This window comes from Mesoplodon densirostris, chromosome 10 (assembly GCF_025265405.1).
Source record: "Mesoplodon densirostris isolate mMesDen1 chromosome 10, mMesDen1 primary haplotype, whole genome shotgun sequence".
Classification (NCBI taxonomy): Eukaryota; Metazoa; Chordata; class Mammalia; order Artiodactyla; family Ziphiidae; genus Mesoplodon; species Mesoplodon densirostris.
In genome coordinates this window covers 81,068,190-81,083,426 of record NC_082670.1, presented here as the reverse complement: position 1 = coordinate 81,083,426, position 15,237 = coordinate 81,068,190, and the positions used below count along the sequence as shown (strand labels likewise).

At 36.2% G+C, this 15,237-nt stretch overlaps 1 protein-coding gene and 1 non-coding gene across 15 annotated transcripts in view; both read left to right on the top strand.

Moving 5' to 3' along the window:
• The window catches only part of FHIT (fragile histidine triad diadenosine triphosphatase), a 1,490,046-nt gene that overhangs the window by 549,799 nt on the left and 925,010 nt on the right, over positions 1-15,237 (top strand). The gene's annotated exons all lie outside the window — the stretch shown is intronic.
• Positions 2,275-2,381, top strand: LOC132498093 (U6 spliceosomal RNA). Its single transcript, XR_009533705.1, has one exon. It is a non-coding gene; the product is annotated as a U6 spliceosomal RNA (small nuclear RNA).

Here is a 15,237-nt window from a genome sequence, read left to right as displayed (position 1 = left end):
GTTAAGGGTCATAAGAGACTTGAATGGAAACATACAATTAAAAATATAGTAAGCAGAGATTCTGGCCCAGCAAAGGTGATGTAGACCTATTTTCCCTGCTCCCCCTCCTAAGCACAACTATGAACTCTAGAAATGAAGCAGGAGGCAACCAAATGTGAATTCTGAGAGGTGCTAAGAAAAAGGTGAGCTGGTTTGAGACTCCAGGACTAGAGGAACAGCATAGGAGCAGGATGTCTAGAGTCCTCCCTCTCAAGAGAAGAAGCCACCCAGACCAGGTGTTTCCTAACTCATAACCCAATGACGGGGGAAGCCCAGGGAGGTTGATTTTTTTCCTGATTGAATGGGAGTATCACTGGCAACATCAGAGAAGTCTGACCCCTCCAATAAGGGGAATGAGAACCAGAGAAAAGAAATAGAAAACAAGTAATATGATAATAGACTGAGGTGTTAACATATCAATAATGATCTTAAATGTAAATCATCTAAATCATTCATTGAAAGATAAAGATTGACAGAGTGGATAAAAGAACTCAGTCCAACTATATGCTGCTTATGAGGAACTCACTTCAAAGTCAATGATTAGGTAAGTTGAAAGAAAAAGGATAGAAAAATACACCATACAAATATTAATTTTCAAAAAGGAGAGACTATATTAATATGTGATAAAATTAGACTTCAGAGCAAAGAAAATATCTAGAGACAAACAGAGATATTATATAATGATGAAAGCATCAACCCACCCAGAAAACTTAATGATTCTAAATATATACACACCAAACAATAGAGTCTTAAAGTACATGGGGAAAAAACAAACAAAAACAAACAACCCAACTAACAGAGTTGAAGGAGAAATAGAGAAATTGACAACTGTAGTTAGAGACTCCAATGTGCCATCTCAACAATAGATAGATCTACTATGCAGAAAATCAGCAAGAATATAGAAGATCTGAGCATCACAATTGGCTAATAGTATCTAATTGACATATATACAACACTCCATCCAATAGCAGAATAAACATGTTTTTAAAGCACTCATGCATCATTCACCAAAATATGCCTTATCTTGGGTCACAGAAAACCCTTTAAGTTTTAAAAATTGAAATCATGCAGAATGTGTTCTCTGTCTATAATAAAGTGTAACTAGAAATCAATTACAAGAAGATCACAGAAAAAGTTCTAAACATAGGTCAAAGAGTAACTCTTAAAGGAAATTAAAAAATACATAGAACTGAATGAAAATGAAAACAATATATCAAAATATGTAAGCTGCAGCTAAAGCAGTGCTGAGATGGATATTTATACCACTAAATACGATATTAGAATTGAGGAAAGTTCTCAAATTAATAACCTAAGTTCCTACCTCAAGTATAAAAAAGAAAGAAAAATAAACCAATAGCAAGCAGACAGAAAGAAATAATAAAGGTAAAAGCAGAAATCAATAAAAATTTAAAACAGGAAAAATAAAGTCAATGAAGCAAAAAGTTGGTTATTCTAAAAAATTAATAAAATTGATAAATGATTAGCAAGGCTGACAATAACAAAATTGCCAACATTAGAAATGAAATAGGGGATATAAATACAGATCCTACAATCATTAAAAAATATATAAGGATACACTGTGGACAGTTTCATATTCACATAGCTACTCAGAAGAAAGGGATCAATTTTTCAAAAATTATAAACCACCTAAATTCAGCCAGGATGAAATGGACAGCTTGAGTAACGATTAAAGGAATTGAGTTAGTACTTAAAAGTTTCCCCCCAAGAACTCCTCAGGACCACACAGTTTCACTGGAGAAGTCTACCAAATGTTTAGAAAAGAATTAATACCAATTTTACATAATCTCTTTCAGAAAATAGAAGAGGTAGGAACACTTTCCAACTCATTTTATTAGCCTAATAAAAGACCACAAAAAGAAAGGAAGGAAGGGAGGGAGGGAGGGAGGGAGGAAGAAAGACTATTCCAGTCCAATATCTTTTGTGAACTTTGATACAGAAATACTCAACAAAATATTAGCAAATCAAGTACAACAGTGTGTAAAAAGAATTATGTACCATGACCAAAGGGGATTTAATACAGGTATGCAAGGATGGTTGAGTACTTTAAAATGAATCAATGTAATCTACCATATCAACAAGCTAAAGAAGAAAAATGATCATATCAATTAAACCAGAACAAGCATTTGACAAAATCCAGCATCCATTTATAATAAAAATTGTTGGCAGTTTAGGAATAGAGTTGAATTACCTCAACTTGATAAAGAGAATCCCTGAGTGCTTGCTTTGGCAGCACATATGCTAAAATTGGAATGATACAGAGAAGATTAGCATTGCCCCTGCCCAAGGATGACATGCAAATTCGTGAAGCATTCCACATTTTAATCTTTTTTGACCCCCCTCCTAGGGTAATGAAAATAGAAGCAAAAATAAACAAATGGGACCTAATTAAACTTAAAAGCTTTTGCACATCAAAGGAAACCATAAGCAAGACGAAAAGACAGTCCTCAGAATGGGAGAAAATATTTACAAATGAAGCAACTGACAAAATATTAATCTCCAAAATATATGAACAGCTCATGCAGCTCAATAGCAAAAAAAAAATCCAATCCAAAAATGAGCAGAATACCTAAATAAACATTTCTGCAAAGAAGACATACAGGTGGCCAAGAGGCACATGAAAAGATGCTCAACATCACTAATTATTAGAGAAATGCAAATCAAAATTACAATGAGATATCACCTCACACTGGTCAGAGTGGCTATCATCAAAAAAATCTACAAACAACAAATGCTGGAGAGGGTGTGGAGAAAAGGGAACCCTCTTGCACTGTTGGTGGGAATGTAAATTGATACAGCCACTATGGAGAACCGTATGGAGCTTCCTTAAAAAACTAAAAATAGAACTACCATATGACCCAGCAATCCTACTCCTGGGCATATACTGAGAGAAAACCATAATTCAAAAGGACACATGTACCACAGTGTTCACTAGAGTACAATTTACAATAGCCAGGACATGGAAACAACCTGAATGTCCATCAACAGATGAATGGAATATTATTCAGCCATGAAAGGGAACGAAATTGGGTCATTTGTAGAGGCGTTGATGGACCTAGAGATTGTCATACAGAGTGAAGTAAGTCAGAAAGAGAAAAACTAATATCATATATTAATGCATGTGTGTGGAATCTAGAAAAATGGTATAGATGATCTTATTTACAAAGCAGAGATAGAGACACAGATATAGAGAACAAATGAATGGATACTGGGGGTGGGGGTGGGTGAGATGAATTGGGAGACTGGGATTGACATATATACACTGTTTATATTATGTATAAAATAGATAACTAATGAGAACATACTGTATAGCACAGGGAACTCTACTCAATGCTCTGTGGTAACCTAAATGAGAAGGAAATCCAAAAAAGAGGGTATATATGTATATGTATAGCTGATTCACTTTGCTATACATCAGAAACTGACACAACATTGTAAACCAACTATACTCCAATAAAAATTAATTAAAAAGAATCCCTGATATTGGGAACAACGCATGGATGTTCACTCTCATTACTTCTATTCTGTATGGTACTGGAAGTTCTAGCCACTGTAATACAGCAAGAAAAAGGAATAGGTGGCATGCAGATTGGAAAGGAATAAAATAAAACTAGCTCTATTTGCAGATGACAGGATTTTCTACCTAGAAAATCCCTAGGAATCTACAACAACAACAAAATACTCCCAGAACTAATAAGTGAGTTCAGCAATTAATTAATCCACAAAATTAATTGTATTTCTATATACTAACAAGGAACATGCAGAAACCAAAATTTTAAACACAATACCATTTACAACTGTTCCAAAGAAAATGAAATATTAGATATACACTTAACAAAATGCATACAGGATTTGTATGCTGAAAATTACAAAATACTGATAAAAGAAGTCAAAGAAGACCTTCCAATAAACATTGGAAGTCTCAACATAGTACAGACATAAGTCCTCCCCAAATTGATCTAAGGTTTAATGCAATTCCTAACAAAATTCCAGCCAGCTTATTCTAAAACTTATGTGTAAAGACACAGGCCCTATAATAGCTAAAACAATCATAGCATAGAATAATAAAGTATGGGACTTCCCTGGTGGTGCAGTGGTAAAGAATCCGCCTGCCAATGCAGGGGACATGGGTTCTATTCCTGGTCCAGGAAGATCCCACATGCCACGGAGCATCTAAGCCCATGTGCCACAACTACTGAGCCTGTACTCTAGAGCCCACAAACCACAACTACTGAAGCCCTTGCACCTAGAGCCCGTGTTCCACAACAAGAGAAGCCAACACAGTGAGAAGCCTGCTCACAGCAATGAAGACCCAATACAGCCATAAATAAATAAATAAATAAATAAATTAATTAATTAATTTAAAAAAAAGAATAATAAAGTGGGGGGGGGAATCACTCTATCCACTACTAAAGCTAACTATATATCCATAGTAATCAAGCTAATGTATTGGCAGGGGATGGAATGGAACAGAATGGAGCACCCAGAAGTAGATCCACACACATGCTCAGATGATTTTTGACAAAGGAGCAAAAGGAATTCAATGAAGGAAGCCCAGCCTTTTAACAAATGGTATTGGAGCATTAGACATCCATCGGCAAAAATATAACATTGATCTAAACCTCATACCTTATACAAAAATTAACTCAAAATGGATTACAGACTTACATAAAGTGTAAAATTACAAAAATTTTAGAAAAAATAAACGTAAGAGAAATTTCTTGGGATCTAAGTTTAAGCAAAGAATTCTTAGACTTCACACCAAAAGCATAAATCCATAAAAGGAACAATAGATAGATTGGACCTCAACAAAATTAAAGTTTTTCTCTGTGAATGCCGTGTAAGGAGAATGAAAAAACAGTCTATAGGCTAGAAGAAAATATTTACAAACTACATATTCCACAGAGGACTAGTATCTAGTATACGTAAAGAACTCCTAAAAGTCAACATTAAAAAAGCAAGCAATCCAGTTAGAAAATGGGCACAAGTCATGAACAGACGTTTCACTGAGGAAGATGTACAGATGGCAAATAAGCACACTAAAAGATATTCCACATCGCTAGCCATCAGAGAAATGCAAATCAAAGCCATAATGAGCTATCACTTCACATCTATCAGAATGGCTAAACTAAAAAATAATGACTACACCAAATATTGGTGAGGATGCAGAGAAACTGTTCACTCATACTTTGTTAGTGGGGATGTAAAATGGTACAGCCATTTTACAAATGGGAAACAAATCTCGCAGTTTTTTACAAAACTAAACATACAACTACCATATGACCCAGCAATTGCACTCTTGAGCATTTATCTCAGAGAAATGAAAATTCATGTTCACATAAAAATTCATAACAGCTTCATTCATAGTAGCCAAAATCTGGAAGTAGCCCAGATGTTTTTAACAGATGAGTGGTTAAATAAACTGTGGTACCCATGGAATTCTACTCAGCAATCAAAAGGAACGAACTATTAATACAATCGACAACTTGGGTGATTCTCCAAAGAGTCGTGTTGCGTGAAAAAAGCCAATCCTAATAAATTATATATTTTATTTTTTAGGGTTTCTTGTTTTTCAATTTTTAAAAAATTGAAGTACAGTTGATTTACAATGTTGTGTTAGTTTCTGGTGTTACAGAAAAGTGATTCAGCTATATATGTGTATATATATACATATTCTTTTTCATATTCTCTTAAATTTATAGGTTATTTCAAGATATTGAATGTAGTTTCCTGTGCTATACAGTAGGACCTAGTTTATCTATTTTTATATATAGTATTGTATCTGCTAATCCCAAAGTCCTAATTTATCCCTCCTCTCTTTCCCCGTTAGTAACCATAAGTTTGTTTTGTATGTCTGTGGGTCTGTTTCTGTTTTGTAAATAAGTTCATTTGTATCATATTTTATATTCCACATATAAGTGATAAAATTACATAGTTTTTTATTCCATTTAAGTGACATTATTGAAATGACAAAATGGAGGACAGATTAGTGATTGCCAGGGCTTAGGGATGGAGGTGAGGGAGGGCCGATTGAAAGGTGGGTGAGGTAATAAAGGCACAACATGAAGGATCCTTGTGGTGATAAAACTGCTCAGTATCTTGACCTTGGTGGTGGATACACGAACCTGCACAGATTATAAAATTGTACTGAACTTAATACATACACAAACACACACACACATACACTGAAATGAGTACAAGTGAAACTGGGATTTGGGGGAATTCTGAATAAGATTGGGGTATTGTATTAATGTCAAATCCTAGTTGTGCTATTATACTATGGTTTTTCAAAGTGGAGGAAACTGGATAAAATATACACAGGATCTCTTTGTATTATTTCTTACAACTGCATGTGAACCTGCAGTTATCTCAACCATGATTTCGATTAAAATTATGTATATAAAACTCTTCAAAAAATTTTAAATATATATACCATAGTAAGTGTTTTTTGAGCACTTACTATGTGTCATGCACTGTTCTGATGACTTTATATCATTAATAACTCCATTTAATCCCCAAACAGCAATATTATCCCCATTTTCCAATGAGGAAGCCAAGACACAGTGAGATTAAGCAACCAGTCCAAGGTCACAAGCCTAGTCAGTGGCAGAGTCTGGATTAGAAAATAGAATTTTTAGTTCCAGTATCCACAACCCTAATAGGTTATTTTCTCTCTTTACCTAGAGATTAGTTATAGCTGAGGTCATTAGGAAGGACTTTATGGAGAAAATGACACTTTAAGCTTCCTTAGAGGGGAGATTATGGTCTGATGTATATATTGCATTAATTGTACTGTCAATAGGAGGAACTTAATATGTATTTGTTGAATCAATACCTTCTTTAAACCACTAGTTGATTCCTTCAGTTACTGATTGTCTGTCAGGAGCCCAGGGTTTGCAAAATGAGAAAACACGGGACCCAGGACAATGAGCTCATTTTGTCTTCTCTAGGCAGTTCTATTCTATGTTGTGTGGAGATAACACACGGCAGAACTTTCAGCAACACTTAGAATGTCCCCCAGATATCAGTATTGCCCCCCAGTTACTGAGACATTGAAAAAACCACCCTCCCCCACTCCATTTCCTAGTTCCCCCTAAGGATCCTGGTGGAGAACCAGTATACTTAGTCTTTGGTTATCAAAGCTCAGAGAATTCCTACAACAGAACTGCGGGATTCACATGATTCAATAGGGACATTACATCTACCCCCTTGGCATGGCTCTGTGCATGTGATAGAAAGAAATAGAACTTCCTTGACTTCACAGTGGCTCTAAGTTTGAATCTGAATTGGTCTAAAGTGTTCATTTTGCTTTTTTCTTTTTCTTTTTTTTTTCTGGTTCTTTTTGATGGGCATAAAGAAGTTTCCCCTTTCAGAGAAATGCTGCTGAGCACACACCATATAGCATACCCCAAACCAAGCTCTTTCAACCTCAATAGAAGAAAAACATCTGAAAGAGAAACATAGTAATGGATCATTTTTGTAAACATGAAAAATCTCTTGGAAGGGCAATTTTCTCTTGTTGACTGGCAGAAAAATAACAGTGTTAATTATGTTGCCTTGTTAAATCTGAAAGAATGTAGTGAACATTGGGAACTATTCTAATTGCATTTGTGGAAAGACATCTAAGGGGTCAGAAGCCATCTCTATCAGAGAAATGCCGAGGCAGCTGTGTCCCTTCAGAGGCACTGGGTCTGAATGTGCTCAGGGGAAATAGTTGTGAGCTTGAGTCCATGGACTTTTGGGCAAAACTCATGGGGAACTGAGGGTAGGGAAAGGCATAATTTCTACTTCAGATTCTGAGCACTGGCTGTTTCTTTCCTCTTCCCATGGATAGAAGGGAAGGAGGTAAATTTGAACAGAATTGCAGAGGTACATGCATTCATTTGGGTGCCAATGTCTCCACACTTGGCTTGGCCCATGTTGGCAGAGAAGCCTTCTAGCCATCAAAATGGGGAGAAAAAATCTTGCCCCCAGTAATACAGTTCTTTCAAAACAGCCCAAAGTGTGAGGTTGAAATAGAAAAACAAAAACCAAATGATGACTTGCATAAAAAATGGAAATAGTATGTTGCTTTCCTATAAACCTCGTTCCAGGATAGAAATTTTGGAGAGCCCTAGAATGTAGAAGAATGCTATTCGAGGTAAAAACAGGAGTTCAGAGGTCCAGCTTTTATACCCTGTTTGAATTTCAGATGAGATAAAACCAGCAGCTCTGCTAAGTTGCAGTACAAAAGCTTACATGGCTTCTTGAGAAAAGCAATTTGTTTTAGATTATAGCACAGCAGCTATCGTTTAAATTGCTAGCGATTGTAATTGAACTCAGAACCAGCCTTCTCTGTGAACACAAGGTGCAGTAATGTTACCCAGACTGTGGGTAACATTACTGTACCATCATCGAGTCACTAGTATCTTGCCAACCTTCCCACAACTAGCCCATTCAAAAAACCATTCTGGGAAATGTACCTAGCTGGGTATTCAAATGTGCACTTGCTGTACATTTGGGGGGATATTAATATGAAACAGCCAGGAGATAGCAATCTTGAGGAAATTAGAAATTAGAGAACATGCAATTAGCACTAGGGAAACTTTTGTTCAATTTTCATCTTTATTTAAGGTCATGAAGGGGCTTGTGGGTTGGGGGAAGGAGGAGGTGTGTGCAGGGAGAATCCAGGAGAGAGAAAAGAGTCCCTCTTGATACTGGAAAATCTTTGATTTGATAATGAAGGGGATGTGCTTACCCTCCAAACCCCAGAATGTCATCCTGTCATTACGTCCTAATGAGTGCTTAATTGTTCTGTTGGGAACAAAATGTGTGTCTCATTTCCGAACACTGCATTTGCTCCCTCCTTTTTATAAATAAATTTATAAATAAATCCAGTTATACAAAATTCACTATTCCTCCATAGTTATCCAGAGACTCAGAAGACAACGTTTCATCCAGGCTCAATTTTTATTTTTGTTTTTATTAAAAGACCGTGTCACAGTGCACTTGCTCCTTCCATAACTTTCTTTTTTGTTTTGTTTTTATGAAAGCAATAACCAGCACATGGCTTACAAATAAAATAGTTTAGAAACACATATGAAAATGAACAGTTCCCAACACTAACTACCCTTTCCCCTTCTTACTGCCCTCCCTAAATGCAACTGCTGTAAGCCATTCCTGGCTTTATCTCCATATTGCCAATTAATTTTTTAAATCAATTTTACATGTTATATAGTGATTTTCTTTTAAGAAAGAGAATTTATCTATCACCTTTTCACATTTTCCCACTAACAACATGACGTTATTCTCCACTTCCATTGGTCTTGCCACTTCTTTTCTATAATTTTTTAAATTAATTTATGTTTTAATTGAAGTGTAGTTGACATACAATATTATATAAGTTACAGGTGTACAATATAGTGATTCACAATTTTTAAAGGTTATACTCCATTTATAGTTATTATAGAATATTGGCTATCTTCCCCGTGTTGTACAATATATCCTTGTAGCTTATTTTATACATAATAGTTTGTACCTCTTATTTCCTACCCCTATATTGCCCCTCCCCCCTTGCCTCTCCACACTGGTAACCACTATTTGTTCTCTGTATCTGTGAGTCTCCTCCTTTTTTGTTATATTTACTAGTTTGTTTTATTTTTTAGATTCCACATATAAGTGATATCAGTATTTGTCTTTCTCTGTCAGACTTATTTCACTTAGCATAATGCACTCCAAGTCCATCCATGTTGTTGAAAATGGAAAAATTTCATTCTTTTTTATGGCTGAGTAGTATTCCATTGTGTGTGTGTGTGTGTGTGTGTGTGTGAGAGAGAGAGAGAGAATCATATCTTCTTTATCCATTCATCTGTTGATGGACACTTAGGTTGCTTCCATATCTTTGGTCTTGCCACTTCTAAATCACATTTAAATCTCTCTTTACTGGTCTATCAATCTAGTCAGCATCTTTTACCTCCTTACCATAGATGAGGTATGAGTGTTCATACCCCTTTCTTCACTATTCTTTTCCTTCTTCCACTTTCAGTTCTCATTCAGTTGTACCATTATTTTTGCATTGTCAAGTTTAATTTACATTTGCTCTGTCACCAGAGAGGTCTTTCTTTGTGATTTTTCCAAAGTTGACTATAATGAAAAAGATTTGCATCATCAGGACTTAGCTAAATTATTATTTTTTTAATAAATTTATTTATTTTGGGCTGTGTTGGGTCTTTGTTGCAGGGATCAAACTCATGTCCCCTACATTGGCAGGCAGATTCATAACCACTGCACCACCAGGGAAATCCCTTTGCTAAATTATTTACTGCAGACCCAAGTGGTTTCTATGGTTTCAGTGTCACAACTCCTGTGATACACAAAGGAGACTGTGTCTAGAATCAGGTTCAAATGGATTCTCTTCCTCTCTCATTTTGTCAAAATCATGCCATCTTTCAGTGTGTGTAATACATATTTTAAGTCTTTCTTATAAAGTTATCTGTGCTTGATTTTATTGGAATTTCTGATGCCCTCTTGCCTTTCCTGAGTATGTGCCTCCATCATATCTCCAGGTTTTCCAAAACTCATATTTGCACTTTCTCTTCTATTGGTTCTCCCTCTTTTTCATTAGATCTCCATTTTGCTCTCATTTAGACCGGTCGTTTTCTAGACCTGCTGGATAGAAGTAGCCTGAGATTCCCATATTGCTCTCCAGAGTTGGATTTACCATTTGCTGGACACAGTGGGCTTTCTCTCTTTGACTTACCTCCAAATTTTGCTAGTAACTTTCCAAGAAAGAGTGAATGGGAGGTAAACTGAGTCCTTGCAAGCTTGCAGTTTTTCATTTTGCCCTCAAACATGATTGATAGTTTGGGAATAGGACTTTTGTATTGAAAATCATTTTCACTGCTGTCTTTTAGCATCCAACACTGCTGCCGATGAATCTGATGTTACTCTGATCCTTCCTTTTCTGTAGGCTACCTTTTTAGGGGGAGGGTCTTTTTAGGAGGCTATTACGAATTTCTCTTTAACCTCAGTTTTCTAACATTTCACAGTTCATTCTCCTTGACACCGAGTAGATTCCTATACTTCGAAGATTCGTGTGTCCCTTTAGCTCTGGGAAATTTTCTTATATAATTTATTTGATAATTTCCTCCCCTCCAGTTTTGTTTTTCTCATTCTGAAACTTCTATTAGTCCACATGTAGATCTCCTGGATCAATCATCTATATATCTTACTTTTTCTCACATATTGTACACTTAGTATATAGTCTAGGAGATTTCTCAAAGTTTGCCATTAAGCTGTCTATTGAATTTTTTATTTAAGTAATCATGTAATTCCCAAGGGATCTTTTTTTTTATCTCATTATTTTAAATATAACTCTGCTTTTGTCTTGTAGTTACCAAATATCCTCAAGTGATTCTTGAGGGTATTAAATAGGTTTTCTTTTTTAAGTTTGTATCTTTTCCCTAAATTGTCTTATTTGCATGGTGTCGTGTTTTCTGCTATTTTGCTTGCTCACTTTATTTTGTGTGCTGGCCTTTCTTGGTGTATTGGATTTCCAGTGATCTGTGGTTATATGTAAAAGAAAGAGGTAATAGAAGGGCTGTTTGCAAGCCCTTCAACAGGTGGATTAATCTTGTAAATGGTGTGCTTGAAGGGTCAAAGTTTAGAGTGTGTGCATGGGAATGGGGTGGGGGGATTTTAACTTGCAAGAGTGAGGTTTTAACACCCATGATAACTGTCCTACTTCTCCCCACACACGTTTTTACTGTCTTGAACCTAGTGGTGGCTTCAGGCCAGCTCACATGGAGAGCCAGGAGGGAGGGCAGTCTATGTTACATATACTGACCTGTAATTAATACCCCGCTTTTCAGCTCTACCCACCTCTTCCACCCTCTGTTTTACCCACTATTTCTGAAAACTGAGTTTTTCTGGGGTAGTATCAGGCAGGTCTGTTTTCTCCTTTGCTGAAACCCCCTTTTGGGTTGTGGTTTCCTTTGCTGTGGTTTGTAAGTCAACAAACTTATTGAAATCACTCACCTTCTAACGGCTTCTTTCCGTTCTCTTTGTGGTTATGGGTTTACACCTTTGTGCTCCTTTAGTATCATTTAGAAAGTACTTTGGGTGAGAAAGGAGGTAAGTGAATTTTCTTAGTCCATCAGTGTGAACCAGAACACATTCTTTTTAAAAAGAGAGTTTGTGATTTTCATATGCCACATACTCCAGCTCTTCATTTATTTTCAACTGTTTGTTAATCTGACACTTGGAATCAGCAGTCACAGAAAGCTGCACAAACATATCACTTACTTGATGGAGCCCAAATAATATATACTCAGGGGAAAAAAGTGTGTTGTGCTATTTTCTTTACATCTCTTAACTGATTTTGCCAGGAGTCTTTGTTTTCTTAGGCTTTAGTGAATTCAGCAAGGCTATTAACTTGCTTAAAAGTTCTATTTTAATTTTATTTATTAAAGAAAACATGATTGGATGTCTTCAATCAAAATGTTTCCCTCTTCCTCAGTAGATAAATGGGCAGAGACCTCAAGAATAGATGTTCCAAATGAGAAACACAATGTGTAATGAATATATGATACTGTTCAATGACAGAGAGATTAAATAAAATAGGTATCTGTGTCACCTATAAAATTAACAAAGACTTAAAATTTGGTAATTATTGAAAAAGCACTATAAGATAGGAACTTTTATATACCTTTGGTAAAAAAAACAAAATTTGGCACCAACTTTCAGGTACTTTAAAATGTTTATAATATTTAATCTCATTTTAGGAATTAAAGTTAAGAAAATAATCAGAAAATTAAGATCATGGTTTATTTTTCAAATACTCATTTTAGTATTATGTATAAAAGAAAACCCCTAAATGACATACATAAAGAAAAAAAGTATAAAATTTGGCATATCTATACCACAAAAATACTGTTCATACATTAAAATGATGTTTATAAGTTGTTAATGAACTATTAAAATGCTTAGGTGTAATTTAGGTGAAAAGAAAATCTGGAAATGGTATATGTATGAAGATCTCAACCACTCAAAAAGGAAAAAAAAAAACTAGAAGGAACTATCCTAAAATTTTAACGATAGTTGTCTTTTGTTGGTAGAATTGTATGATATGTTTCCTTTTTCTGCTCATTAATATTTTGTTGTATTTTCCAGGTGTTTTATAGTGAATATGCTTGGTTTTGAGGGGAAAAACACTTTAAATCATGCGCTTCTGAAAGTAAACTTTTAAAAAATGTCACCAGATGACCCATATGGTTTTTCCCCCAGAACTTTTTACCCTTCTCTATCACAGAACCGAGTAGACTGTATAAAGCAATGTATGATGTGTTTTCCATTATTGAAACTCTCTCTCAGGTGCATCTGGAAAAGCTAGCTGGTGTATTATGTTACTTTGCTCTCTGTTTCTCTATCTCACAAAGTCTGATTTATGTCAACATTAGCTAAAGAAATATTCAGATTCTCTAGAAGGGGGAAACACAGCTGCATCTTTGACTGAAATTAGAGATGAGTGATAAACAGCAGACTGGGAGGCAGACCCTCGGTTTTAGTCCTGCCTGACTCACTTGGTGACTGGTCTGAGCTTTCTCATGTGAAAAATGTGGGCATTGAATTGGATGGTCTCAAAAGTCCTTCTAGTTCTTTTGCTATGACTTTGCAGATATCTTACCCTGGCATAGAGCAAATGAAACTAAGATACAGAAATGACTCAGTGAGAAGCATGTGTTCTAATTGGTATGTTTCTTTGGTATTTTCTGGGCTTTAAAAAGAGCACCTTGGCTGTATGAAGTAACAGTTTTACATGTCCATTTGGAAGGTGAGAAAACAGAGGAACCAACAAGCCCAGTGTAAAAGGCACAGTTGCCGAAGTTTCTAGCTGTATTTTGGGTCTTGGAGGGACATCATTTGCTCTCAGAAGCATAGTACAGACTGAGATTTTTTTTTCCCACAGAAGGATAAAAAGGTAAGGTGGACAGATGATTTGTTTTGGTGCATTTGTTTCCCCTCCTCAATAAAATGTACAGTCAGTGGAATTTTGTGTAAAGACAGAAACTGTTTTGGGACAGGTGCTAGTGTTTTGTGCAGGGAAAGCCTCGTGGGCTCTGGTGGGCTTCTGCCGGTGGGCTTCTGCCTTTTCTATATATTGCTACTCTTCCTCCTATTCTCCTTACTTTTAAAAAAAATCCAAAAATAGAAAATAGTGTAGTTTCAGATTATGAAAGGAACACCTGCCAATTTTATAAAATTAAAACTCAAAAATCCAACACCATGGGAAAAGGTTTTTGAAAAAGTGAATACCATTTATCTCATCACACAGTAATGACCTTCACTAATATGAAGGCATTTTCTCCCAGACTTTCTTCACCCGTGCACACATACACATGCACATGCACTACACTCAAAATTGATATATCCAATATCTTTTGTAATTTTATCTTACAGTGTGCCATGTCCATAGAATTTTACATCATCATCTATATTTCCAGCACAGTATTACTCTGTAGGGTGAAATGCTTAAATTTACTTAAATCAGCCCCTTTGATGGACTTTTAGTCTGCTTCCAACTCTGGCTCTTAGAAGCAATGCTGAAATGAGGCACCTTGTATGTATATCTTTGCAACCTGGTTCAATTGTTTCTCAAGCAGAATTTCATGGAAATGGAATTTCAGTGTCAAAATGTATAACACGTGTGTGTAGTATCTGTGTTTGGGTGTGTATAAGATACATACACAGGCATCTGCAGTGCTGAACTGTCCTCCATGAAAGCTGTTCCTGCTGATACTTCTGCCGCCATTGCCGCAGCTTTATTCCACCACCCCGTCCCTCCAGGCAGTGTTCCCTCAGATGTTTCCAGTTGAACAGAAGGCCAACAAACCACCCTGGGAGGGGAGTCTCTGGGCTTCATGCAGTTGTGACCTTAGTCAGGCAGGCCTGGTTCTGGTGTGCTGTTAGCAGGAGTTCAAGCTCTCCCCTTACTTAGTATTTCATCTTACTCTTTAGCTCCAGGGAAATTTTTGCTGAACTAGAAAAGCAGTAGGAGTGTTTTGCTTTTACTCCTTCACCAAATAGCAGGTGTCCAGGTTCTGACTGCCTATTACACGTAAGTGCTCCCACTCCGGCTTCCCCTGTGTGTGGTTGGCGTTTTGAGCATATTCAATGCTCTGTGTTTGTTAGTTTTGCCTTAGG